The 26,834-nt window shown below is 45.9% G+C and overlaps 2 long non-coding RNA genes across 2 annotated transcripts in view; one reads left to right on the top strand and one right to left on the bottom strand.

Annotated features, from left to right (window-relative positions):
* LOC147111653 (uncharacterized) overlaps window positions 1–2,206 on the bottom strand; it is a 19,083-nt gene extending 16,877 nt beyond the window's left edge. Inside the window, exon 1 of the long non-coding RNA XR_015079721.1 lies at window positions 2,167–2,206. This is a non-coding gene — a long non-coding RNA (uncharacterized LOC147111653). The remainder of the gene's footprint in view (window positions 1–2,166) is intronic.
* On the top strand, window positions 1,586–22,617 carry LOC147111654 (uncharacterized). Its single transcript, XR_015079722.1, has 2 exons — window positions 1,586–1,724; window positions 20,499–22,617. It is a non-coding gene; the product is annotated as an uncharacterized LOC147111654 (long non-coding RNA).
* The last annotated feature ends 4,217 nt before the right edge of the window (window positions 22,618–26,834 follow it).

Genomic DNA, 26,834 nt, shown 5'->3' on the forward strand with positions numbered 1-26,834 from the left:
TTTTATGTCCTCCTCACTCACTGCTTTCCCTCCCATCTTTGTATCGTCGGCAAACTTGGATATGTTGCACTCGGTCCCTTCCTCCAAATCGTTAATATAGATTGTAAAGAGTTGGGGTCCCAGCACTGACCCCTGCGGAACACCACTAGTCACTGATTGCCAACCCGAGAATGAACCATTTATCCCAACTCTGTTTTCTGTTAGATAGCCAATCTTCCACCCATGCCAGTATATTACCCCCAATCCTGGTGATTTTTTATCTTGTGCAGTAATCTTTTGTGTGGCACCTTGTCAAATGTCTTTTGGAAGTCCAAATACAGATCCACTGGTTCCCCTTTATCCACCCTGTTTGTTACGTCCTCAAAGAATTTGAGCAAATTTGTCAAACATGACTTCCCCTTCATAAAACCATGCTGACTCTGTCCGATTAAATTATGCTTATCCAAATGTCCTGTTACTGCTTCCTTAATAATGGACTCCAACATTTTACCAACCACAGATGTTAGGCTAACTGGTCTATAGACATAACTTCCCCATCACCCTCACTAAGATGATGAGTGTGCATGGAATGGCTTGGACATTAAAGGGATGCTTTATGGTGCTGGTGTGGGATGGTGTCAACTTGGCGCATCATGTGGCAGCCAGGGTTTACAGCATCAAGTGAAGTAAATTGGCCATGGTGATGCCTTCGCTGGCCTCCCGGGCAGCAATGTTGTTGTTTGCTGATGCCCTGTGTCCTGTGCAGCATCAGGTGATGGCAGAGAAGGTTGGTGTTGTTGTTGGTGCTGCTGGTGTTATTGGTGTTGGGGCTGATCGTGGAAGGAATCAGAGGACCAAGGTGAGATAGTTTCTAGGGCACCGATGTTGCTGCAATAGATGACAGCTGCAGGTGAGATGACAGAAGCGATCTGTCAATGGTGAGAGAGGTTGTTCCAATGAGGTTGCACTGGACATACAATTGGCTCTAAACACTTGCAAGCTAAAGAAATCTCTATATGTCTTACAAATTCAGTAACCAACAGTTTCTGTGCTCTGAAACTGACCATCTGCAACATGGCATCCTTCACACCACTTCTGCAGCTGTCAGCTTATCAGAAACATCAGAGCAGACTCAACTCACACCAGGGTGAGCTGGCGTGTTCCCCGAGCAGCAGGTAACCAGTGGGGGAGCATGAAAAATTGGAAGGAAGTCTCAAAATACCATTAAATTGGCTGTTAACAAGCCATTTAATGATCTCAATTGTCTCCCCCCACTGCTTGGTGTCGGGTCAGTTCGCCGCTGACAGACCCGACACACGGGAGACTCGCGTGGAGGCGGGTTGACAGCGAGTTTCCTACCCGCTGTCAATCTTTGCTATTTTGACAGCGGACCCGCCTCCAAACCTGCCCTCTGAGCGCCGGCAAAATCCAGCCCTAAATGTTAATATCAAATAATACATAAAAATCATTTTTTTTAAAGTCCAACTAACCGATTGGAGATTTCAAATTCAGTATCTAGGTTCCCTAGTGATTGGTCACATTGTACGGAACTAACAGCTCTGACATTTACTGGGGCTGGATTTCCAAGCAGGGTGGAGGAGTTCTGGTCCGAATGCCGTGGAGTTTATCCCCACACCGTGCGTGCATTTTTTAATTGGTTCCGTGCCCGGAAGTCGGCCTGATTGACAGGCCTGGCTCCCTGTCGGGCGGGGAGCCCTGCAGCAGAGGCCGTAGCCCAGGAGCTGGTAGGTTTCTTCCTGCTGGGGTAGAGATTGCGAAGGGGCTAGGTACAGCATGGTTTGGAGGGTCAGGGGGTCGGAGAGGGATTGGGGGCAGGGGGCGGAGTCGATGATTGCGGGGGATCAGTGATTGCGGAGGGGGTTGGTGATTGCGGGGGGGCTCAGTGATCGTGTGGGGGGCGGTGATGTTGCGAGGGTCGGAGATCGTGGGGGTCGCTAATCGCGAGGGGGTGGGGCGGTCCGATTGTGTGGAAGGGGAAACAGGTTTGCTGGGGGGGGCCGAGGGAAAGCACGCCTGCTCCTCCTAGCCCACAAGCAGTGCTGGAAAAGCACTTATCTCTTCCATGCAGCCGTCCTTGCCTCCCTTTAGCTTCCGGCATTAAAAGCTGGAACGGTGATAAAATCTGAGGCACGCAGCCATATTAAAATATTTAAATGAGCAATCCACCTCCTGGGAACGGCTGGGTTGTCCGCCCCCGTCATGTCTGTTAAAACCGGAAGTAGGCGGGTTTGAGGGGGGGTTGGCTTCAGGTTTGAGATGTTTTACATATTAACATCCCACCTGACCCAAACCCACTCTATTTTGGGGGTTAAAATTCCCCCCAACATATTGGGGCTGATAATCCAGTCCTTTGCCTATGCCTATGCCAATTCCAAAGCTTATGCCTAAAAAACCAGAGTGCACTCTTTAAAAAAAAGTGCCTATAAAAAAAAATTGATGCCTTACCATTAGGCAAGTTTGCATATATTTCTCAATACCTGCTTCATGCAGGCTATGATACTGGCAGATTCCTGACTTTCATGCTGTCGGCAGATTCTGGAATGCTCAGGCCTTATGGATATATTTTGTCATGCTATGTAAATTGCAGTGTATGTACCTTGAAGAAGGAACTATATTCTGCAGCCCCTGTATACTGCAGTACCAGTAGTGACCACCCCTGTATATAAGCCTGTATAGTAGTTCCAGTTTTGTCTCCATTCAGTAAACACCTGTTATAACCAACTTCTGCAGTCCGTGTCTCAATTACACACGGACGTTACACTGGCGACGAACAGATCCGAACTTACCTACAGTTCCACACCACCTCACGGGGATCCATCCCTGAAGCGAAGTTGTTAGAGGTCGAGGCCAGAAGGAAGAAATCCAAAAAGAAAAAAAAAACAAACAGAAGAAACGGGCGTCAACCGTGGGCAACCGCCCACTGATTCATCGAATTCGAAGATTTGCAGGAGAGGCTGTCGAGAGCTGGGCTTGGTTATCCAGTCTATGGTGTTCCAGCTAATCGGGCTGGTGGCAGGTAGTACACTGATCCTTCCTGGGCTGCGGCGGGCTAGAGCTCGATCGGGTGGCTTTTCAACGGGGCCGAGCAGCGTTGTCGGGAAGAGGAGAGAGAGAGAGAGGGTGGAGCACACGGCGCGGCCGGTGCTACGAAGCCGGGCAGCGTACAGACCCGAGAAGAGGGAGGAAAGTGTCCCATAGGGTCTGCTCTGACGACGGGAACAGTAATTAAAATAAAAGAAATTAGAAGCGAAGAAAGCCGCGAGGAGCTGCAGTTTGCCACAGGGACCGCGGAGAGCGGCGTTGGCAGCAGCGCGGGGGGGAAGTGCGCGAAGACCATAGGGCGTCACCATCAAGGCATAAAAACAGCAGCAACAGCGCTAGCAGCAGCGGAAAAGACAGAAAGCGCGGGAGGCGCCATCTTAATCCAGCGGGGAAGAAGGCAAAGCGCGGGAGGCGCCATTTTGTTAAATCGGGGAAGAAGGCAAAGCGGGAGGCGCCATCTTAGATCTCCAAGATGCCGAAGACTGGCAATATCACTGCCTTCGATAATGCAATAGAAGACTGGACCACGTATGTGGAAAGAGTCGAAGTATATTGCAAGGCAAATGAAGTAGCCGATGAGAAAAAGGCATCAGTACTACTAAACTTAATGGGCGCAAGAACGTACGGCCTATTGCGGAACCTGATCACTCCAGTCAAACCGATGGCGAAGAGTTTTAACGAAATTGTTGATATCCTACAGGAACACCTAAATCCTACACCGCTGCTGATAGCAGAAAGATTTAAATTCCACAAGAGAAATCAGCATAAAGATGAGAGCAATGCTGATTACCTTACGGAACTATGCAAGCTATCAAAGCACTGCCAGTTCGGCGCAGGACTGGCAGATACCCTATGGGACAAATTTGTCTGTGGACTCCTGAGTGAAGGAACCCAGAAGAGGTTACTCTCAGAGAAAGAGCTGACGCTAGATAAGGCTTTCAGCGTGGCAGTATCGTACGAAGCAGCAGCAAGGGGAGCTGCGGAAATACAGCAAAAGCCACAGGAATACGGCACCCATGAAATGACACGGGGATTTGAAAAATGTTATCGCTGCGGCAGAACAACCCATGACCAGAAGGACTGCTGGTTCAAGGACAAAACATGCAGGCAACGCGGAAAGATGGGACACATTGCACGAGTTTGCAGGTCCGGGAAGAAGACTAACGACAACAAAAAGACTACTAAGGAAAAGTACAGGGAAGTACGAAAGATGACGGACAGTAGTTCCGAAGACCAGAAGAGCGATAGTGAATCCGGGAACAAGAGACTAAGCTGTCTCAAACTACACAACGTAATCGCAAAAGAGGATCACTGAACCATTTGGGTCACCCTCACGATAGCAGGGTCCCAAGTCAAAATGGAATTGGATACAGGATCAGCCCTGACCGTCATGAATCGACGAGACTACGAGCGGCTATTCGCACACCTACCCTTGAAAGACACATCCATTGTCTTGAAGACATATACGGGGCAGAAAGCATACCCCAGAGGGAAAATAAGGGTGCCTGTCGAATACAACGGCAAGGAAATACAGAAATTGTATCTGTACATACTGCAAGATGGTGGACCACCGTTATTGGGACGTGAATGGATCAGAAAGATAAGTTTAGACTGGCACTCCATTCAGGCACTGACTGTGGCTGGTAAAAAGGATGACGTCACACCTGGACGATTGTCAAAAATCTTAGCTAACGCTAAAGAGGTATTTTAGCAAGGACTGGGAACTCTTAAAGGCGTTACCACCTCGATAAAAATAGAAGAGAATGCAATTCCCAAGTTTTTCAAAGCAAGACCGGTACCGTATGCAATTCGCCCAGCCGTCGAGGCAGAGCTGGAGAATCTGGAGAATGCAGGCGTGTTAACTAAGGTAGACTGGAGCGAGTGGGCGACACCCATCATTCCTGTCATGAAGAAAACGTTAAACAATAAGTCTGAAGAGCCAAGGAAGGTTCGCATCTGTGGGAACTTCAAGGTGACTGTGAACCCAGTCCTTCACACTACAGTATCCTCTTCCGAGGATAGAAGATATTTTCGCCTCACTATCTGGAGGGAAACGTTTTACAAAAATTGACCTAGCGCAAGCATATTTGCAGATGGAGGTTGAAGAATCCTCTAGGAAATATCTCATGATAAACACTCACAAAGGTCTTTACCAGTATAATCGACTGGTATTCAGAGTTGCATCAGCTCCGGCTATATGGCAAAGAGCGATGGAACAAGTCCTGCAAGGGATTCCGGGGACTCAGTGTTACTTGGACGACATCCTAGTGACGGGTGAAAATGACAGTGAACACCTTGCCAACCTAGAGCAGGTGCTCACTAGATTAAGAGAACATGGGCTACGAGCCAATCGCCCCAAGTGCGAGTTTAAAAAAAAAACAAATACCGTATTGTGGCCACGTGATTGATGAAGAGGGGTTACATAAGTCCCCTGACAAAATTGAAGTGGTAGTTAAGGCTCCAGCGCCTGAAAATGTGTCGCAACTGAGGTCATTCCTCGGATTGGTGAATTACTACCATAAGTTTTTGCCGAATTTGTCCACAATTCTGCACCCACTGAACGCCCTGCTACAAACTGGAGTAGCATGGAAATGGAGCGATGAATGTAAGCGGGCCTTTCAGAAGTGTAAAGGCCTGATCACTTCAAGAGAAGTATTGGCTCACTACAACCCATCACTACCGATAAGACTGGCGTGTGATGCGTCTCCCTACGGCGTTGGAGCGGTTCTGTCACGTAAATCCCTTGATGGTTCAGAGAGGCCGACAGCTTTTGCGTCACGCTCGTTAACTGCAGCCGAGCGTAACTACGCCCAGATTGACAGAGAGGCCCTCAGCCTGGTGTGGGGGGTGAAGAAGTTCAATCACTAACTGCACGGACAGAAATTTACTCTACTAACTGATCATCAACCTCTTGTCTCCATTTTCAACCCTAAGAAGGGCGTCCCGATAATGACAGCACAACGGCTACAGAGGTGGTCCCTTTTCCTAGGGGCACACCAATATGACATCGAGTACAAAGGAACTAAACAGCATGGGAATGCTGATGGATTGTCGCGCCTACCGTTGTCGACGGTGGAAGAAGCACCTGCAGTGGATCCTGTGGAGATATTCCACTCGACCATAGTCGAATGTCTACCTGTGACGAGTGCAAACATAGAAAAGGAAACACGAAATGACCCGACACTCTCCAGGGTCTATTATTTAACGGTGAAGGGATGGCCAGCACATGGCGAACCACTGTTGCCAGCATTCTCTCCGAGAAGAGAACAGCTGTCAGTGTGCCGAGGAACCTTGATGTGTGGATCCAGAGTAGTAATTCCACCCAAATTGAAGGATAGAGTGCTCAATGAGCTTCATGAGGGTCATCTGGGAGGGGTAAAAATGAAGAACTTAGCCAGAGCGTTTGTGTGGTGACCGGGAATCGATAGAGAAATCGAAGAGATGACCAAGAGCTGTACAAGATGCCAGAAGGTCCAAAACGCCCCACCACAAGCCCCTCTACATCCATGGGAGTGGCCCTCATCTCCATGGCAAAGGGTACACATTGATTTTGCTGGTCCATTTATGGACTCGATGTTTTTAATTGCGGTGGATGCACATTCAAAGTGGCCAGAGGTAATAAAAATGTCCTCAACCACCACAGAAAAAACTATCACAGTCTTACGAACCATATTCGCCAGAAATGGGCTGCCTGAACAGATTTGCTCCGACAATGGACCACAGTTTGTGTCTGAAGAGTTCCGGAGGTTCTTAAAGAACAATGGTGTTAAGCATTACACATCCGCCCCATATCATCCAGCCACCAATGGATGGCTGAGAGGTTCATTCAAACATTCAAGAAGGCTATCAAGGCAATGTGTAATGAAGACATACCCCTACAACACAAGGTGGATAACTTCTTGTTTGCCTACCGGAATGCGACACATGTGGTTACCAACCAAACTCCAGCCATGATGTTCTTCAATCGAAGACTAAGATGCCGCTTGGATTTGGTTAAGCCAAATATCAGAAGAGATGTGGAGAACAGGCAGTTTCAGAATATGAATGAAAGGCCAACCAGGAGTTTTAAGATAGGTCAACCAGTTTTGGCCCAGGACTACCACACAGAGAAATGACAGCCAGGAACGATCTGCACACGGCAAGGACCTCTCATGTATACCGTGGACGTTGGAGAGAGCATTGTAAGACGCCATGCTGACCAGATTCTAGAGTCACTGGAAAACGTCAATTCCACACCACGATCCGATACACCTGGTGATGAAACCGAAGTACCAATTGCATCTACCTCAGAATCGGTGATATTGGAAGCAGACGAACCAAACAACGACGTTGATCCCGAATCAACTTTGCCAGAAGAACCTGATACCCCAAAGAGGCGTTATCCAGACAGAATCAGGAAGCCTCCTCAAAGACTGAATTTATAATTGATTAACTTCAGCTAATGTATATAGCAACTGTAATTGTAAATATGTTATTTAATTATTAATCGAATGTTATGTACTGTTTAGCTAAAAGGGGAGGAATTGTAGTGTATGTACCTTGAAGAAGGAACTATATTCTGCAGCCCCTGTACACTGCAGTACCAGTAGTGACCACCCCTGTATATAAGCCTGTGGAGTAACTTTGTATAGTAGTTCCAGTTTTGTCTCCATTCAGTAAACACCTGTTATAACCAACTTCTGCAGTCCGTGTCTCAATTACACACGGACGTTACATATATCTAGGGGAAGAACTTGGATAAGACCTGAAAACGGGCACAATTAACCCGTGCCCGTTCATAGCGTTGCAGGCAGGTCAAATTGGTGCTGCCTGCTCTTTTAAATGATTTCTGCGTGCAGGCAGCACTCCCTGCACTGTTCATTGGTTGCATCAGCAGAGGGCCCGTTATCGTGAGTGTCTAGCGCTACAGAAAGGCAGCCTTCACCTCTTACATGGGAGGTGCATTGTGGCTGCAAGAAGAGGTGGAAGTTTCTTCAAAACTGAATCTGTGCTCTGATACTTTGAGCAATGGCTGAACTTGCGAGTGAGTGATCACTAAGGTTTTCAGACACTATACTGGAGGTCTTGGTGGAAGAGATGGAAAGGAGAGACGCCCTGTATCCACAGGGGGGCGAGCAGGAGGCCCTCCGGACATATGCTCACGAGGCAGTGGGAAGAAATAGCGGCGGAGGTCAATGCCAGGAGTGTTGCTCGATGAACATGGATGCAGTACAGGAAGAAATTTAATGATCTCAAACAAGTTGTACAGAAAAATCAGGACTGGGAATTAAACATTGCAGAGTACAACATAGTTAGAAAAGATAGGGAAAAAGGAGGTGGAGCAGCTGTATTTATTATAGATAGATAACATAATGGCAGTAGAAAAAAGTGACACAGCTATCAGTAAGACAGAAATAGAATCCATGTGGATATAGATAAAAGATAATAAAGGATTAATCACACTAATAGGGGTAGTTTACAGGCCACCTAATAGTGGAAGGGAGGTGGACGAAGAAATAAGCAAACAAATTAGGGAAATTAGTAAAAAACATAGAACAATAATCATGGGGGATTTCAACTACCCTAACATTAATTGGCCAGAAGAGGTAGGTAAAGGGGATAAGGAAATGGAGTTCCTACAATGTGTACAGGACTCCTTTCTAACCCAATATGCAAGAAGCCTGACGAGGGAGGATTCGCTATTGGATCTAGTAATGGGGAATGAACCAGAGCAGATAAGAGAAGTAAAAGTAGGGGAACATCTAGGCAATATTGGCCATAATATAATACGCTTTAAGATTGATGTGCCAAATAACTGCCTGAATCCATGAGGTTACAACTTAAAACTAAAGGCTTTTATTAAGTAAGAATCTTGGCATCAAGTTAACACAGGGCAACCATCATTCATCACCGACCCAGCCCTTATGAGTAAAACCCAGCTCTTATAAATAAGACTCACACCAATCAGGAGGAGCCATAAAGGCGGAGCTAGGGAGGAACATTAGTGGTTACATCTGTAAAACATTTACAGACATTAACAAGTACAACAACAGACAATCCAGAACAGTTATTTCATCACATTCACCCCCTGCTACAGATTCAATCTGTCAGGAGGTCTGATAGTCCTCTGGGAACGACGGAACTCTTGCCAAGGCTCCTCCTGGAGTACCAACTTCGGTTCATCCGAATTCCCAGAATCATCAGTGTTTTCCACACTGAGGGTTTGTGTCTCTGAAGGTCCAATACCACGATTAAAAACTCTACTCTCAGAGTCGAACTCTTTGAGCTCCAGCAGGTGCAAGATTTTTTAATAGAGACCGTATCCTCTCGCCCATCCGGATATTGGATGTACGCATACTGGGGATTAGCATGAAGGAGTTGTACTTCCTCCACCAGTGGATCAGTCTTGTGGCCTCTCACATGTCTGCGCAACAGCACAGGGCCAGTGGTCGTCAACCATGTGGGTAACGATACTCCATTAGTAGCTTTTCTTGGAAAGCTAAACATCCTTTCATGAGGGGTGGCATTCGTCGCTGTACACAAAAGAGACCTTATAGAATGTAGCACATCTGGCAGGACATCCTGCCAGCGAGAGGTCGGCAGGCCTCGCGACTTCAGAGACAATACGATAGCCTTCCACACTGTTGCATTTTCTTTCTCGACCTGCCCATTACCACGAGGGTTATAGCTGGTAGTTCTACTTGTTGCAGTTCCTTTCGATAGCAAAAACTGTCGCAATTCGTCGCTCATAAAGGAAGAACCATTATCACTATGTATATAGTTAGGCATGCCAAACAAAGAAAACAGTTGGCAGAAGCATTTAATTACAACAGCACTGGTCACATCCGGACAGGGGATAACAAAAGGGAACCGAGAGTACTCGTCTATAATATTAAGAAAATAGACATTACGGTCGCTCGATGGAAGGGGACCTTTAAAATCGAGACTCAAATGCTCAAATGGTTGAGTTGCTTTAATAAGATGAGCTGGCTCGGATGGCTTATAGAAGCGGGGTTTGCATTCAGCACAAACACGACAGGTTCTGGTCATTGTCCGGACCTCCTCAATAGAGTAGGGTAGATTGTGGGACTTAATGAAGTGGTTCATTCTGGTAACCCCAGGGTGGCAGAGTGCATCGTGGAGACTTTGAAGCTTATCTATACCTAGACTAGCACATACTCCTCGTGACAAAGCATCCGATGACTCATTAAATACTCCAGGCCTGTACTGAATATCATAGTGATATGTTGACAGTTCTATTCGCCATCTTAAAATCTTATCATTTTTGATCTTGCCTCTCTGCTTAGTATTGAGCATAAAGGCCACAGATCGCTGGTCAGTAATAAGCGTAAAACGTCAGCCAGCGAGATAATGTCTCCAATACCTGACTGCTTCGATAATCGCCTGCGCCTCCTTTTCCACTGAAGAATGTCGAACTTCTGGTCCTTGCAATGTACGAGAGAAGAAAGCTACTGGTCTACCAGCTTGGTTAAGAGTTGCTGCCAACGCAAAATCAGATGCATCACTTTCCACTTGAAAAGGGATCTTCTCATCCACGGCACATACCACTGCCTTCTCAATGTCCCGTTTGATATTACAGAAAGCCTCCTGAGCTTCCGCCGATAGCGGAAAAGACGTCGACTTAATAAGAGGTCGGACTTTATCTGAGTAGCTAGCCACCCACTGGGCATAGTACAAAAAGAATCCCAGACACGTTCTTAAAGCTTTTACAGTGTGAGGGAAAGGTAATTCCTTAAGTGGACGTAATCTTTCAGGATTCGGCCCGATTACCCCATTCTCCACAACGCAACCAAGAATACACAAACGTGTAGTATTGAAGGTACACTTGTTTTCGTTATAGGTCAGGTTTAACCTCTTTGCCGTCTCTAGGAACTTCGCGAGATTTTGATCATGCTCCCGTTGGTCACGCCCACAGATAGTAACATTGTCCAGGTACGGGAATGTTGCTTCCAATGCGTATTCATCCACCATACGATCCATCTCCCGTTGGAAGACGGATACCCCATTCGTCACTCCAAAGGGCACCCTAAGAAATTGATACAGGCGCCCATTAGCTTCGAAGGCCATATAAGGTCGGTCTTCTATTTTGATAGGGAGTTGATGGTAGGCAGACTTTAAATCAATGGTGGAGAACACGCGATACTGAGCTATCTGGTTCACCATCTCAGAAATACGAGGCAAAGGATAGGCGTCCAATTGGGTATACAAGTTTATAGTCTGGCTATAATCGACGACAAGCCTTTTCTTTTCATTAGTTTTAACCACCACCGCCTGGGCACGCCACGGGCTATTACTGTGTTCGATGATTCCCTCCCGTTGAAGCCTTTCCATTTCCTCTTTTATAAATGGTTTATCTTCTGAACTATACCGTCGACTCTTAGTCGCTATAGGTCTACAATTAGGAGCAAGGTTCACGAACAAAGAAGGCGGACTTACTTTTAAAGTAGAAAGGCTGCAGACTGTGAGTGGAGGCTGAGACCCACCATACTTAAAGGTAACGCTCTCATGCTGACACTGGAAGTCCAAACCTAAAATTAAGTTCACACACAACTGAGGTAATATAAGGAGTTTAAAGTCCTTATACTCCGTATCCTTAACGGTCAATGTGACTTTACAATATCCAGTTACCTCCGAAGTAAGGGACTTGGACGCCATCACAATTTCACTTCGAGTCGGATACACCTTCAATGAACAGGAGTTAACAAGGTTGGGATGTATAAAACTTTCAGTACTGCCACAGTCTATCAAACACCCAGTAGGACGACCATTAATCTTAATGTCTGTGGTAAACCACTGTTTGTATTCCACTGTGTACATGCCTGTACATGTCTCGGCTGACTCCTCCCACGAGTCCAGGTATAAAGGTGACTGCTCCACAGTCCCTCTGTATTCTGGACCGGTCGACCACTCGAGGCACACCTTCATTCTCTTGTTAATAAAAGCCTGTTAATTACTCGCTTAATCTCAGTCTTTTGAGTTATTGATAGCGCATCAATTTTATTAACAAGATTTTTATAATGGAGAAGATCCTCACACCAGCATGCCTGGACTTAGATCATCAGGAGGCGGACTCATCCACCAAGTTCACTCACTGGCTTAGGTGTTTTGAAAAATTTCTGATCGCCTCCGCTGAAACGGTCAAATCGGACGAGGACAAACTGGATGTCCTGACCTCCAAAGTGAACCACCGAGTGTACTCGGTCATCCAGGACACGACCTCGTACGCGGATGCTATCAAGCTCCTCAAGGACCAGTACATGCGCCCAGTGAACGAGGTGTACGCTAGGCACCTCCTGGGGAGTCGTAAACAACAACCTGGGGAATCGACCGAGGAATACCTTCAGGCACTGTCTGTGCTTGGCCGGGCCTGTGGTTGTAAGGATGTAAAGGCCGCCGTGTACACAGAGGAACTTATCCGGGACGCTTTTGTAGCGGGCCACAGGTCCAATTACACCCGACAGCGACTGTTGGAGCAGAGTGACCTCGATCTCAACAAGGCCTCTGAACTCGCACTATCATTGGACGCAGCCTACCGGGGCATGGACGCCTACTCCTCTGCACCGTGGACACCGCGGGGAACGACAGCCTGGGACACAGTAGGACCGTCTCATAGCGCCGTGCCACCCCAGCCACATCGCAGCAACGACACAACTACCGCAGCAGTGTCCCAAGGCCAGACAGCAGTGCCCCAAGGCCAGAAATGCTACTTCTGTGGCCAGGCCAAACACCCCAGAGCGCGCTGCCCAGCGAAGAATGCGATCTGCTCGGGCTGCGGGAAGAAAGGACACTACGCCAGCGTCTGCAGGGCCAAAGCCACCCCGAACCCCAACAGCGCCGCGTGTGGGCCGTGCGGGCCGCCATCTTGGGCCTCCCCAGCCATGTGCGAACCACCGGAACAGCGGCCATTTTGGACGCCTCCAGCCACATGGGGATCATGGACGCCGCCATCTTGGACGACAGCCGGGACGCAGCAGGCCCCCAACACCGCCTCATCTGCTACCCGCAGCGACACACCGACCCCTACGCTGGCCTCCGTTACGCTGGACCGAGCGAGACTGCACCAGCTGGCCCGGTCCACAATGGACATTAAGGTAAATGGTCACGAAACAATCTGCCTTTTTGACTCTGGGAGCACGGAGAGCTTCATCCACCCTGACACGGTGCGTCGTTGCTCTCTCCCAGTCCTGCCTGCGCACCAGCGGATTTCTATGGCCTCTGAGTCCCAGTCGGCGGACATTGGCGGCTACTGCGTGGTGACACTAGTAGTAGACGGGACTGTGTACGATAATTTTAAACTTCTGGTCCTGCCCCACCTCTGCGCTGCCGTTCTACTGGGGTTAGATTTTCAGTGCCACCTTAAAAGTGTTACGATGGCGTACGGTGGACCCCTCCCCCCACTCACAGTCCGCAGCCAGCAGCTTCCAAATTGCCCGCCGTGCACCAGGTGCAACCTCTCCACACTCAGAGTCACCCCCCCCCCACTGTTTGCTAACCTCACCCCCGACTGTAAGCCCATCGCCACAAAGAGCAGGCGATACAGTGCCGGGGACAGGGTTTTCATTAAAACCGAAGTGGAGCGGCTCCTGAAGGAGGGGATTATTGAGGGCAGCACCAGCCCCTGGCGAGCCCAGGTTGTGGTCGTTAAGACCGACGAGAAGCAGCGCCTGGTCATCGACTACAGCCAGATAATAAATCGCTACACCCTGCTGGACGCTTACCCACTCCCCCGTATAGCTGATATGGTCAACCAGATCGCGCAGTACCGCGTCTTCTCGACCATTGACCTGAAATCAGCGTACCACCAGCTCCCTATCCGCCCTGAGGACCGCCAGTATACTGCCTTTGAGGCAAACGGCCGCCTCTATCACTTCCTTAGGGTTCCCTTTGGCGTCACCAACGGGGTCTCCGTCTTCCAAAGGGAGATGGACCGGATGGTCGATCAAAATGCGTTGCAGGCCACCTTCCCATATCTGGACAATGTGACCATCTGCGGCCATGACTTGCAGGACCATGACGCAAACCTCGAAAAATTCCTCTGCACCGCCAAACTCCTCAACCTGACGTATAACAAGGAGAAGTGCATATTCCGCACAACCCGCCTCGCCATCATTGGCTGTGTTGTGGAACACGGAGTCATCGGTCCCGACCCCGACCGGATGCGTCCCCTTATGGAACTCCCACTGCCCCACTGCCTCAAGGCCCTGAAGAGGTGCCTAGGGTTTTTCTCTTATTACGCCCAGTGGGTCCCCTACTATGCGGACAAGGCCCGTCCGCTGATCAAGTCCACCTCTTTTCCCGTGACGGCAGAGGCCCGCTTAGCCTTCCACCGTATCAAGGAAGACATTGCCAAAGCCACCATGCACGCAGTGGACGAATCCATCCCCTTCCAGGTGGAAAGCGACGCGTCCGACTTTGCCCTGGCTGCTACCCTTAATCAGGCGGGGAGACCCGTGGCCTTCTTTTCACGAACCCTCCAGGGACCGGAGACCAGACACTCCGCTGTTGAGAAGGAGGCCCAGGCTATTGTGGAGGCTGTGCGTCATTGGAGGCACTACCTGGCCGGAAAACGATTTACCCTGCTCACTGACCAGCGTTCAGTTGCTTTTATGTTTAACAACAAGCAGAGGGGCAAAATCAATAACGACAAGATCTTGAGGTGGAGAATCGAACTTTCCACCTACAATTACGAGATCTTGTACCGGCCCAGGAAGCTCAATGAACCCCCGGATGCTCTATCGCGTGGCACCTGCGCCAGCGTGCAGATCGATAGACTGTGGGCCCTCCACAATGACCTCTGCCACCCGGGGGTCACCAGGTTCTTCCACTTCATCAAGGCCCGCAACCTGCCTTACTCCATTGAGGAGGTCAGGACCATGACCAGGAACTGCCAAGTCTGCGCTGAGTGCAAACCGCACTTTTATAGACCAGACAGGGCTCACCTGATAAAAGCCACTCGCCCCTTCGAGCGCCTGAGCGTTGATTTTAAAGGGCCTCTCCCCTCCTCCGACCGCAACGTGTACTTCCTCAACATTATTGATGAGTACTCCCGTTTCCCGTTCGCCATCCCCTGCCCGGACATGACCAGTGCCACGGTCATTAAATGTCTGAACGACCTCTTCACCCTGTTCGGCTTCCCCAGCTATATCCATAGCGACCGGGGCTCATCGTTTATGAGCGATGAACTCCGTCAGTACCTGCTCGCTAGGGGTATTGCCACAAGCAGGACCACCAGTTACAACCCCCGGGGGAACGGACAGGTGGAAAGAGAGAATGCGACAGTTTGGAAGGCCGCCCTGCTAGCCTTAAAGTCTAGGGGCCTTCCGACCTCCCGCTGGCAGGATGTGCTCCCCGATGCACTCCACTCTATTCGGTCACTGCTCTGCACTGCCACTAACGCCACCCCTCATGAGAAAATGTTTGTCTTCCCAAGGAAGTCCACATCGGGGACATCGCTACCGCCATGGCTGACGTCCCCAGGGCCGGTCCTACTGAGAAGACACGTGAGGACCCATGAAACGGACCCCCTGGTCGAAAGGGTCGACCTCCTCCACGCCAACCCCCAGTATACTTAAATTGCGTACCCGGACGGGCGGGAGGACACAGTCTCCATACGAGACCTCGCACCCTCGGGGGCCGCAGTAACCCACTACCACCTCCCCCCCCCCCACGACCCGATATCCAGCCCCAGCAGACGGCGGGCCTGGGCCCTGCGACCCGCTCGACACCTACGAGGACTACACACCAGTGCCCCAGCCTACGCGGGACTCGACGCCGGAAGCTTCACTACCCCTGCCGTCGCCACGTCGATCACAGCGGCAGACAAGACCTCCGGAGAGACTCCAATACACTAACTTTTAATACACTTCACCCCGCCGGACTCATTTTAAACAAGGGGTGAATGTGGTAAACCACTGTTTGTATTCCACTGTGTACATGCCTGTACATGTCTCGGCTGACTCCTCCCACGAGTCCAGGTATAAAGGTGACTGCTCCACAGTCCCTCTGTATTCTGGACCGGTCGACCACTCGAGGCACACCTTCATTCTCTTGTTAATAAGAGCCTGTTAATTACTCGCTTAATTTCAGTCTTTTGAGTTATTGATAGCGCATCAATCACAGAATCACAAACTCCACACAGACAGTCGCCCGAGGCCAGATTCGAACCCGGGTCCCTGGCGCTGTGAGGCAACAGTGCTAACCACTATGCCATCATAGATTTCGACAAGGAACACGGTATGGTCTGGTCAACCGTAACCGAGGCTAGAGTAAAACGATAGGCGGCAGCAGAGAAGACATCAGGTACAGGATTACCCTTACACACTTTACTAAAATGTCCCCGTTTCTTACATTTAAAACAAGTAGCCTCTCTGGCTGGGCATCTTTGCCTGGAGTGTTTAGGTTGGCCACAAAAATAACACTTAGACCCGTGGGGTACAACCACAACAGTAGGATTAAGTGGAGGCTCCATTGACGTTATGGATGCCTCCATACTCGGAACACACGAGGCTGAGAGAGACGCATGGGCTGATGCATACACTTCTAAATTCTTCTGGGCTACATCTAACGATCGAGTCGTAACAACGACTGTTTTTAAAACTAACGAGTCATTCTCGAGGAGTCTCTGTCTAATATAATTAGATCGAAGGCCAGATAGGAAAGAATCACGGATGGCTTCTTCCTGATACAATATAGCAGAGACAGCCTTGTAGTTGCAATCCTTAGCCAAAGCTTTAAGACCCTGCAGAAAATCATCCAGGGATTCCTCGGGTAATTGCCTGCGAGTAGACAAAAGATACCTGGCGTATACTTCATTAACCGACTTAAGGTACTGGGCCTTAAGAGCTGCAAGGGCCTCTTCATACGTAGTAATATCTTCAAATATAGAGTAAGTTTGATGACTTACCAAGTTGGTTAAAAGACCCAACTTGTTAACTGTCGGATCGATCGATGCGATGAAGTATTCAAAACATCGAAGGCAATGCGTAAATTTCTTCAATGCATCTGCCGAATGGGGATCAATATCCAGACGCTCTGGTTTCAAAAATCGATCCATCTTCCAAAGTTATTACTTAATAAAATTGATGTGCCAAATAACTGCCTGAATCCATGAGGTTGCAACTTAAAACTAAAGGCTTTTATTAAGTAAGAATCTTGGCATCAAGTTAACACAGGGCAACCATCATTCATCACCGACCCAGCCCTTATGAGTAAAACCCAGCTCTTATAAATAAGACTCACACCAATCAGGAGGAGCCATAAAGGCGGAGCTAGGGAGGAACATTAGTGGTTACACCTGTAAAACATTTACAGACATTAACAAGTACAACAACAGACAATCACGCTCGAGTACTTCCGTGACCGGAGGGCGCCGCGGGGACTGGAGTGCATAATTGATTTGGACAACCAAATTTTAATTTGATTTGTTAACGTTTATTTAAAGTTTTATTAGTTACAGTTTATTTGTTTATTTTGATTGGTCCTATCAAAAGAGGAACAACAGACAATCCAGAACACTTAGTTACAGTCTATTTGTTTAATTTGCTTGGTCCAATCAAAAAGAGGACAATCCAGAACACAGAGTTATTTCATCACAAAGATAGTAATTGAGAAAGACATAAGTATGACAAAGACCAGGGTAATAGATTGGAGAAAAGCCAATTTTGAGGGGATGAGAATAGAACTGGGGAAAATAAAATGGACAACAATATTGGCAAACAATGGTGTAGAACAGCAATGGGAAACATTTAAAATGGTGTTCAACAGAACACAGGAAAAATATATTCTGCCATAAAAAAAGAACAAGCCAAACACTAATGAGACACCATGGATGACTAAAGAAATAAGGGAAAATTGAGGGTAAGGAAAGAGGCATACACTAAGTATATGAACAGCAGGGCAAAGTATGACAAGGGAGAATACAAAGAGGTTAGGAGAGAAGTCAAAAAAACAATTAGGAAGGCAAAAAGGAACTATGAAATTAAATTATCAAGGAACATAAAACAAAATAATAAAATATTCTACAGGCACATAAATAAAAAATGAAAGTAGGGATGGGAATAGGACCACTAAGGGATGATTAGGATAAAATCACAGGCAGCGATAGTAAAATGACAGAAATATTAAATAATTACTTTGCTTCAGTATTTACCAGGGAGACAGATCAGGTGAACATTACATTGGAAGATGAGATTAGAAATGATATAACCACATTTAAAATAAAAAGAGAAATATTAAGTAAACTAATCAAACTCAAAAAGGATAAAACCCCTGGTCCGGATGGATTATATCCACGCATTTTAAAAGAATCTAGGGAAGAGATAGCAGAGACACTATTATACATATTTAATAATTTGTTCAAAAAAGGTGTAGTGCCAGAGGACTGGTGGCTCGCTAACGTAATACCTATATTTAAGAATGGAAATAGAACATGTCCAAGGAACTATACACCAATCAGCTTAACATCGTTGGTAGGAAAAATAATGGAATTCCTACTAAAGGAAAAAATAGAAGAACATATAGAAACCAAAAATAAAATAATGAATAGCATGGATTTCAAAAGGGAAAGTCTTGCTTGACTAACCTCATTGAATTTTTTGAAGAGGTAACAAAGAGAATAGACAAGGGTAATGCAGTAGATGTAATTCATCTAAATTTACAAAAGGCCTTCGATAAGGTACCACATAATAGACTAATGAATAAGGTCAGAGAATGTGGAGTCAGGGGACAAGTAGCAGAATGGATAGCTAGCTGGCTTCAAGACAGAAAGCAGAGAGTAGGGGTAAAGGGTAGATGTTCAGAGAGGCAGAAGGTAGAAAGTGGGGTCCCACAGGGATCAGTGCTGGGACCAATGTTGTTCACAATTTATATTAACGATTTAGAGTTTTGAATCACAAACACAATTTCTAAATTTGCGGATGACACCAAATTAAAAGGGATAGTCAATACTGAGGTGGACTGCAACAAATTGCAAGAAGACATTAATAAACTTGCAGAATGGGCATATCTTTAGCAAATGAATTTCAACACAGATAAATGTGAAGTATTACGTTTTGGTAAGAAAAATAAAGGTGGTCACATTATTTGGAAAATAAGAATCTAAATGGGGTAGAGGAGCAAATGGATTTTGGAGTACAAATACACAAATCACTAAAAAGTAGTGATGCAGGTTAATAAGGCCATAAAAAAGCAAACCATAGGGTTTATTTCTAGAGGGATAGAATTCAAAAGTAGAGAAGTTATGTTAAACTTGAATCGAACCTTAGTTAGACCACACTTGGAGTACTGTGTACAATTCTGGTTGCCATATTATAAAAAGGATATAGAGGCACTGGAGAGGGTGCAGAGAAGATTTACAAGGATGATACCAGAAATGCGAGGGTACACCTATCGGAAAAGGATGAACAGGCTGGGTCTCTTTCCTCTTGAAAAGAGAAGGCTGAGGGGTGACCTAAGAGAGGTCTTTAAAATTATGAAAGGTTTTGATAGCGTAGCTACAGAGTGTTTCCACTTGCGGGAAAGAGAAAAACTAGAGGCCATCAATATAAGATAGTCACCAAGAAATCAAATAGGGAATTCAGAAGAAACTTCTTTACCCAGAGAGTGGTGACAATGTGGAACTCTTTACCACAGGAAGTAGTTGAAGCGAATAGTATAGATGCATTTAAAGGGAGGCTAGGTAAGCATATGAGGGAGAAGGGAATAGAGGGTTCTGCTGATAGAGTTAGATGAGGAAAGACGGGACGAGGCTCGTGTGGAGTATAAGCGCCGGCATGGACTGGTTGGGCCGAATGGCCTGTTTCTGTGCTGTATATCCTATGAATTTCAAAAGAATAAAAACATATATCCTGGGTAGACTCACCCCAATGCAGTAATCCTTCTGAACCCATTAGAGAGAGATAACTAGAGCAAGGCAGGATGTTCTATGTGTGGGAGGGGGTCATGCAACAGACTGTATGTAAAGTCATTGTTAAAAGATGCAGTTTTAAAAGAAAAACTTGCATTTATATAGTGCCTTTCATGACCTCAGGACACCACAAAGCCTTTTACAGCTGCCTCCAAGTTATTGGCTGACACTGGGTGTCAACAGACCCTCTGGAAAATAACCTGTAAATTCTGATGTAAGAACATACAGATTATAAGGATATAATTTTTCAGAAAATACAGGACAGATTAAATACATTTATTATAATATATTGTAAATGAATGTAACTCTAAAAAACCCCAGCACATATTACTTTTTAGTTCACTAAATTAGAGAACTAGTAAAATGAAAACAAAAGTGATAATTTATTTTGGTAAATTCAAAAGTACAACCATCCTTCCATTCAGTTGTGCTGATAAGTGATTATAAGAGGACCTCTACTGGGCATTTTGTATAGTAACTTTCAAAATCATTTTAACCCTTAATATTTTATTGTTTAATAACCCTGTTTAACTATCCTTTGTACTTTATGCAGGTCGGCATATTGAAACAGGATGAGGATGCAGTGTAAATGTGGAAATGCAATGAAAGAAAAGATATCTGCCCTGAACACGATGCAGTGCCTCCAAATAAAGGGGTGTAGGTTTGACCCTTTCACTCCACTGAAGTTCTTACCTGAGTCACCCTACACATGTGGGCACAGAGTAAAGGCCAGGCAACTGCTGGAGGAGGCAGGGGAAACTGGATGGTGTATCTCCATTGAGCTACTCTCGGGTATCTTGTGGGAGCCAATTAAGAGCAATATTAACAGCTGCCTGGAAACAGGCTGCTCACCCCCTCCACCCCCCACCCCACCATCAACACCCCCATCTCCTCTTCATTTTAAAAGGGACCAAAATCATTCAACACTAAACAGAATACCAGAGGTTTTATTTTCAAAAAATTCTGAGGAGCCTTGTTTATCTTTTGTACCACTCGCAACCCCACTATCACATGTGAGACATTGGGATAAAGCTTCATCTTCATCACCTGGGCAGTAATCTGGCAGAGTGATTGCCTGCCTGTTGTAGAATCCCCACTGTCCTTCACACAGTTTTCATAGAATCATACAATTATAAAAATTGCAGCACACAAGGTGGCTATTCAGGGTGCTAGCTCTTGAACGGGAGCTATCTATCCTAATGCTAAAGTTTTCTAAACTTCTCTACAGGTCAGCTTGAAGCCAAGGATTAGTGCAAACATAACTCATTAACATATGAACAGTCAAGGCAAAAGAAAAGGCCATTTGGTCTATAGAAGCTCATCCCTCTAATATTTCTAACTCTGAGCCAAATAGCCAACTGCACTTCGATCACGCCTAATGTCTGTGTCTCTGCTACCTAATTTGACAGATTATTCCAATATTTATAACCTTTCGATAAATTTATCACCCTGTTTAAATTTATGTCCTCTGGTCCAACACGCCTGACATGTTGAAGTACTATTCTATGTTTTCCTTGTATATACAATTTAATATTTGATACACCAATATGAGATTCCCTCTTACTCTTCTTTCTAGATTATAGAGCTTCTCTTATGTTTTCTATAGCTCATTTGTTTTGCACTTGGGATCATTCTTGTTGCTCTTCTCCACGCCCTCTCCAATGCATATACGTGTTTTTGTGATGTGGTGAATAGAATCAAACACATTACTCAAATTGTAAATAAAAGACTGAAAAGTCTGAAACAAACAGAAAATGTTGGAAATGCGCAGCAGGTAAACAGCATCTGTAAGGAAGAAAGACAAGTTAACATTTCAGGTGTAAGCAAAATAATCCGACAAAGGGTTTTATCCAAAGAGGTAACTTGTCTTTTCTCTTTACAGATGGTGACTGACTTGCTATGTATTTCCAATTCTATCTCTCCAGAAATGAACCCCAGTGCTTTGCTTATTTTATGGTTGTATCAACGTGTGTCGCTATTTATAGTGATTTGTTTATCTGTACCCTTAGATCCCTTTGCTCCTCTACCCCATTTATAGTCTAATTTTCCAAGGAGTATGTGGCCTCCTTATTCTTCCGACCAAAATGTGCCACCTCACCTTCATCTATATTGAAATTCATTTACCATATACATGTCCATTCTACAAATTTATTAAGGTCTTCTTGTATCTTGTTGCAGCCCTCCCCAGTATTAATTATACCCCGCAATTTGGTGTCATCCGCAAATTATGAAATTGTCCTTCTAATTCCTGAGTCCAAATCGTTTATGTAAATGGTGAACAGCAGTGGTTCCAGCACTGATCCTTGTGGAACACCACTTCCCACCTTTTACCAGTTTGAGTAACTACCTTTAACCCCTTCTTTCTGTTTTCTGTTTTGAAGCCAGCTTGCTCTCCATTCTTCTACTTGTCCCCTGATTCCACATGCTCTGATTTTAGCTGAACTGGGTAGACATAGCAGGTTCCATTCCCCGAAGGACATTAGTGAACCACTTGGGTTTTTACAACATTTTGGCCAGTAGCATGGACATTTTTTAATGTATATGTATAGAGATGAAGTGAGTGGTGTCTTTATTACTTTACGTGTTGCGGAGGATGATTCATTGTTTTGTACTGAATACTGTTCATTTAACTGTTTCAGTTAAATAAACCACCTGTTTAGTTAAGAACCTGACCTCAGTCTGATTGCCTTCCTTTTGAAGAGAGGAGAAACCCAAACATGTGATAGTTACTTTGACAATCATTAACAAAACCATAACTATCTTGCAAGTGGCTGCATAGTTCTGTGACACTCTCCTTGGGAAATGGTAATTTTCATATATAGGTTTCTTTGGTTATGCACATGTATGATTGACTCACAAACATGGGTGGTGTCATAAGGGTGGGTCTTAAGTGATCCCCTAAGGTGCCACTGCATGTCTGGTATGTAGTGGCATTCCAATCCTCTTCTTCCTGCGTCTCCACTTGCAAATAAAAAGTGATCATCGCTCTTATTTTGGCAGCACACAATGAAATATCCTTGGGGAAACAGGCACAGATACTGATGGCGTCCAACTTTAAAAAGCTGTCATTAAATTCATTTTGGAAAAATGGCAATACAGCTGAGCAGGCTAAACAGCAAAGAAGCAATGGAACAGAGAGAACCAAACAGAGCAACTATTAGCAGCGAGTCCAATGCTGCAATATTCTCTATCACCATTACTGTAGCGTTCTTCAATTTTGCCATGGTTTGTGACTGGACCAACTCGGGGGGGAGTGGGGAAATGGGAATGGTGAATGTGAGGATGTGCTTGTATTGGAGGGGTTACAGCATTAGTCCATGCTGTATTTCAGTGCTTATAAAGTTTTATTCACAATTTTATTCTCTTTCTGATATACAATATGATTAAAAGGGAACAATTTGGGTGTTTTCCCCTTCACCTCCATTTTTTTCACGCAGTTCTCAGTGCTGAAGTACACTGCATCACAGTTCTACAGGGTCCACCCTCCCTCACGACCTTCGCCCAAGGCAATCTTTTTCACATTTGCTATTCAATCATGGGCTTTATAGCCCAGCCCAGTCCAGTCAATGTCCACACATACACTTTCCAACAGGGTCACTGGATACAGAGTAGAAGTGGGAACGGTGTCTGATTTTCCCCTCCCGAGCCCAGGGAAGCCGGCACCAACTGTATGGTTGCTTAATTGCTGTCCTAACTGACTTGTGAATTTGATTTGCTTTGATGAGTACTACACCAGGCATTTAGGCAGCCAGTTCCCCATGGAACTAGTTCAGCAATAAACAATACCTTCAGGACAGCAGAGGAGAAAATTGGGAAATGGAAATGAACTCCACAGGTTCATTGAATTAAAGTGGTTTCATCTGTAATAAAAGATATTAAGGAGATTTGAGAATAAACACTTGTCTAACACAGTGTTGTCCAATACATTAGTCACTAGCCACATTGGGAATCCACATTTGGCTAATTGGGAATCATAGCAACATAGAAGATAGGAGCAGGAGTAGGCCATTCAGCCCCTCGAGCCTGCTCCACCATTCAATGCGATCATGGCTGATCATCCAAATTCAGTACCCTGTCCCTGCTTTCTCCCCATATCTCTTGATCCCCTTAGCCTTAAGAAATATATCTAACTCCTTCTTGAATATATTTAATGAATTGGCCTCAACTGTCTTCTGTGGTAGAGAATTCCACAGGTTCACCACTCTCTGGGTGAAGAAATTCCTCCTCATCTCAGTCCTAAATGGCTTACCCCTTATCCTTAGACTGTGACCCCTGGTTCTGGACCTCCCCGCCATCAGGAACAGCCTTCCTGCATCTAGTCTGTCTAATCCTGTTAGAATTTTATAAGTTTCAATGAGATCCCCTCTCATTCTTCTAAACTCTAGCGAATATCAGCCTAATCGACCCAATCTCTCTTCATACGTCATTCCTGCCATCCCAGGTATCAGTCTGGTGAATCTTTGCTGCACTCCCTCCATGACAAGAACATCCTTCCTCAGATAAAGCGACCAAAACTGCACACAGTACTCAAGGTGTGGTCTCACCAAGGCCCTGTACAACTGCAGCAAGACATCCTTGCTCCTGTATTCGAATCCTCTCACTATGAAGGCCAGCATACAATTTGCCTTCTTAACCGCATGCTGCACCTGCATGCTTACCTTCAGTGACTGGTGCACAAGGACACCCAGGTCTCGTTGCACTTCCCCTTTTCCCAATCTATTGCTGTTCAGATAATTGCCTTCCTGTTTTTGCCACCAAAGTGGATAACCTCGCATTTATCCACATTATACTGCATCTGCCATGCATCTGCCCAATCACCCAACCTGTCCAAATCATACTGGAGTTTCTCGGCATCCTCCTCACAGCACACACGCCCACCCAACTTTGTGTCATCTGCAAACTTGGAGATATTACATCTAGTTCCCTCGTCTAGATCATTAATATATATTGTGAATAGCTGGGGTCCTAGCACCGATCCCTGCGGTAGCCCACTAGTCACTGCCTGCCACTCGGAAAAAGATCCGTTTATTCCAACTCTTTGCATCCTGTCTGCCAACCATTTCTCTATCCAAGTCAGTACCTTACCCCCAATCCCATGTGCTTTAACTTTACACGCTAATCTCTTATGCAGGACCTTATCAAAAGCCTTCTGAAAGTCCAAATACACCATATCCACTGGTTCTCCCTTATCTATTCTACCAGTTACATCCTCATAAAATTCCAGTAATTAGTCAAGCATGATTTACCTTTTGTAAATCCATGTTGACTTTGTCTGATCCTGTCACTGTTTTCCAAGTGCTCTGCTATTACATCTTTTATAATGGACTCTAGCATTTTCCCCGCTACCGATGTCAGGCTTACTGGTCTATAATTCCCCGTTTTTTCTCTACCACCTTTTTGAAATAGTGGGGTTACATTAGCTACCCTCCAATCCATGGGAACTGTTCCAGAGTCTATAGAATTTTGGAAGATGACCAGTAATGCATCTACTATTTCTAGGGCCACTTCCTTAAGTACCCTAGGATGTAGATTATCAGGCCCTGGGGATTTATCGGCCTTCAATCCCATCAATTTCCCTAACACCATTTCCCTACAAATACTGATTTCATTCAGTTACTCCCTCTCATTAGACCCTATGTTCCCCGACATCTCTGGGAGTTTATTTGTGTCCTCCTTTGTGAAGACAGAACCAAAGTATGCATTTAATTGGTCTGCCATGTCTTTGTTCCCCATTATAAATTCCCCTGATTCTGACTGCAAGGGACCTACGCTTGACTATACCAATCTTTTTCTCTTCACATATCTATAGAAGCTTTTACAGTCAGTTTTTATGTTCCCTGAAAGCTTACTCTCATACTCTATTTCCCCCCTCTTAATTAATACCTTTGTCCTCCTTTGCTGAATCCTAAACTGCTCCCTATTCTCAGGTTTGCTGCTTTTTCAGGGCAATTTATATGTCCTCTCCTTGGATCTTATGCTATCCCTAATTTCCCTTGTTAGCCAATGTTGAGTCACCTTTTTTGTTTTATTTTTATGCCAAACAGGGATGAACAAATTCTGTAGTTCATCCATGCGATCTTTAAATGTTTGCCATTGCCTATTCACCATCAACCCTTTAAGTAACATTCCCCAATCCATCCTAGCCAACTCGCACCTCGTACCATCATAGTTTCCTTTATTTAAATTCAGTACCCAAGTCTCTGAATCAGCTACTTCACTCTCCATCTCAATGAAGAACTCTATCATATTATGATCACTCCTCCCCAAGGGGCCTCGCACAACAAGATTGCTAATGAATCCTTTCTCATTACATAATACCCAGTCTAAGATGGCCTGATCTCTAGTTGGTTCCTCGACATATTGGTCATAGAGTCATAGGCCTAGAAATTCATTATAGCCACTTTTGGGGCGGTAAAGTCGGGCGGCCGCTAAACTTTGCGCCCGGCGCAAATTCGAGGCCACTTCGCCGATATTCATTAGCTTCGCCCTAAGAGTTTGCTCGAGCGCTAAAACTGGCGATGCATGGCTCTCTTTAGGCGCTAAGCCGGCCCGGGCGCTAACACCGGAAGGTGGGCGCAGGGCAGGTGCGGCGAGCTGCTGATTAACGGCAGACACTCTGGCTCCGGTGAGCTCTTAACGGGGGAGGGTGGATTTGTTTTTTTGAAAGGCCGAGGCTGCTGTATTTGTGTTGTTGGGGAGGGCTTCTCTCCATCAGTTTGTTATGTGGTACCGGTACTACGACTACTACTACTACTACTACTACTACTACTCCTCCTCCTCCTCCTCCTCCCCTCCTCCTCCTCATCATCATCATCATCATCCATCATCATCTCCATCATCACCATCTTTGTCTCTCACAAAGTGTTGCAAAATGGCTGCCTTTTCTACT

This window comes from Somniosus microcephalus, chromosome 10 (assembly GCF_052327205.1).
Source record: "Somniosus microcephalus isolate GS21.2 chromosome 10, FLI_Smic_1.0, whole genome shotgun sequence".
Classification (NCBI taxonomy): Eukaryota; Metazoa; Chordata; class Chondrichthyes; order Squaliformes; family Somniosidae; genus Somniosus; species Somniosus microcephalus.